Source organism: Hordeum vulgare, chromosome 7H (assembly GCF_904849725.1).
Source record: "Hordeum vulgare subsp. vulgare chromosome 7H, MorexV3_pseudomolecules_assembly, whole genome shotgun sequence".
Classification (NCBI taxonomy): Eukaryota; Viridiplantae; Streptophyta; class Magnoliopsida; order Poales; family Poaceae; genus Hordeum; species Hordeum vulgare.
Genome location: NC_058524.1, coordinates 82,604,506 through 82,607,525, shown reverse-complemented (window position 1 = coordinate 82,607,525; position 3,020 = coordinate 82,604,506).

Here is a 3,020-nt window from a genome sequence, read left to right as displayed (position 1 = left end):
AGCACACTCTCAGAAGTCACGGGACTTTTTTAGACCCAATTAAATAGTTTCTAGTCCCTACCCCGTTTGTTTTCATGGACTAAACAGGGACTAGAGGTCATTAAATGACATAAGAAATACCATGTTATTCCTAATAACGTACTAGAAGTTATAAAATGACATGCTAAAAGTAGGGACATTATTGGAAAAAGTGTCAAAAAAGTCCCAAAAAGACTCTTTCATAGAGACTTCTTCCTTTAGTCCCAAAATACCCCTTTTTAGTCTCTAAAAGTCCCTCATGTTTGTTTTACATGGGACTAAAAGAGACTTTTTTAAGTCCCTACACCCAAAGTCCGTGGAAACAAACATCCCCTAACATATGATACTACGCATTACGAATATGGTATCATAGACTAGTATCATATGCATGATACTAGTACATGATACTATCCGTTACAACCATCCTAATGAAGTGATCGTATCTCAAAATTGTCTTTGTTTAAAAGTGCAAATCTTTATGTCTATTTTCCTCGACTAGTTTTTCAAGGTGATGGAAATCAGATTTCTTGGTTGGACACGACCACTTTTACATACGGCCTGATAAAAACATTACGACACATCTTTAGATGAGCTAGTTTGGTGGCTAGTTTAGTGAAATACTTAGTTGTCTTTGATCCATCTTATTTCAAGAATTATTATGGAGACTGCTACGCGTTCATCGGTCGATCGTGCGTTATACGTCTGTTACCTTGATGGTCGTTGGATCTACGCGCGGGCAAATGTCTGATTGATCACCTCGCACGCCCCGCTTGTCACCTCCCCGTTCATCAATTCCTGAAACAACGTCCGTGTTGCACAAACAACTGCTTTGCAAACACGCAACCATTAATTATTGAAACAACGTCCGCGTTGCAGAAACAACTGCTTTGACTGTTGCTATCGTGCGACAGAGCGGCACCTTTCACCACTGCAACAAAGTTGTCATTGCAGAATTCTTGTAACACAAGGCTCGTTGCAGAAATCTTCGCAACACATGTCTTGTTGCAGAAAACTTTTGCAACGAAGGTCTTGTCGCAGATTTTTTTTTTGCAACAATGGTAATGTTGCAGAATTTTTCTTGTCTTCACCTTCGTACAATGTTACGGAAGAAATGTTTTGCAACATGATTGATGTTACAAAAAATCTTAACGGAGAGGAAGATGCAAAAAAGAATTGGCGACTTTCGTCCCTGCCTTCATGTCGTGGCCGAAGAGCTCCACACCTTCGACCAGCACCGCCGCCGTTGCTGACAACACCGCCGATGTTTATTATAAAATTCTTGCAACACAGATGATGTTGCAGGAAAAAATTGCAATGAAAATGATGATAAAGAAACACTGTCGTCGTTGCGGACAGCACCGCCGTCGCTCACCGCTGTCGCCACCAACCAGAAGGCCGTCCACCTCCGAGTTCTTGTCCCGAGAGCCGCCAATCTTCGCCGTCCGTCGCGTCGGTAGGCCAGCTCGTATCCTACCTTCACCTTTGAGCTCTCGTCCTGAGCGCCGCCAATCCCCATCGCGAGTCATGTCGGTCGGTGAGCTTCTTGCATGCTACCTCGGGGGCCATGGCCGGTGGGCCCAAGCTGGAGCAGTTCGTGGGTGTCTCCATGGGAGCTAACTACCCTCTTGCTTGTTAGTGTGATGAATAAGGTTGGATGGCTAAAAGGAAGAAGGCATGAGCAAAAAGATGTGGAGGAGAGTAGACGAAGGAGAAGATGAGGCAAACGGTGAAAGTGGTTGACAAGCCCACTAGGACACGCGTCATCCATAGAAGGAGGCGGAAGCAATGAAAAAAATTAGCCGGTTGACGACGATCATTTCTCAATTATTATACACGATGTACTGCTCACATTTGTGTAAGGTAAAGTATGATTTTTGTTTGATTTTTCATTAATTAGCTGAGTAATTTTCTTCTTCTTAATTAATAAAGACAAAGGTTTGCCTCTATTCTGAGAAAAAAAGGTAAGGCAAAGTGGTAATGATCATGCTAAGACTTAACTAACTTAGAATTCATGAAACAAGAGAACTAACTAGTCAACGCTTTAGAGTTTGAAGCTAAGTGTTTTCCAGACGCTATTATATCAAGGTCAGGGTGGCATGACTCCTTATGACTACTCATAATGAAAAATAACATAAAATAGTAACATGGGGGTGGTAACATTTGATAGAGGCAAAATTGTCCCTGTCTTTTGATGAGATGGTGGTTATCGTTCTTGGTGGAGTAGAATTTGATGATCCGACTACGAACATGTGAGGACGTCGCGCCTTAGCAATCGCTAAACCAACTCCAAAAGATTATTGACCACGCCGGAGCACATCAACCTGACTACGAGGGTCTGTTTCGTGCACGCAGATGAAGAACAAGTAAGAAACTAAGATTGTCATATGGATATTGCGAATATAAGAGAAAAGCATTATTGATGGAGGTGGGATTCTGTGACGCCTTTATGTGGTTGTGGAACACAAACGAAGAACGTGAAGTTGCAGCTATGGCAAACTTGTAATCTAAACAAATCCAAGTCTAAACGGTGCCTTAAGGGTTGTATATATGAGGGAACACAGAGGGATTTTCGTGAACGTGAATCTGGAATGGTCATTGTGAATTGGCTCGGGCGAGTCGGTGACCAACGCGGCCGCCTCCGCCACCAACATAAAGGGATAGTAGAACATGGGAGGTCGTCGTCGTTTTGATCCCAGGAAGGCCACCATCGATGAGTCGTAGGCTTGTAAATCCAGGCCCCCGTCTGGGCTCCAGAGATACGGAGGAGTCCTCCCCCCCCCTTTAGTCTCCGGCTGAAGCACTCTTTTTGCCACTCTGATGGGCGGCGCAGCTGGATATAGCCATATTACGGGCGAAGAATATACCTCTGGGCCTCTCGACAGTGTGATGAACATGCTATCGGACATGGGGAAGACAAACGGGTCTGTCACGGCCAGCTGTAGACTACTTTAGTGTATGTGTGTCGTTAGTGGAGCTCCGCATGACTGTACATGCACATAGTT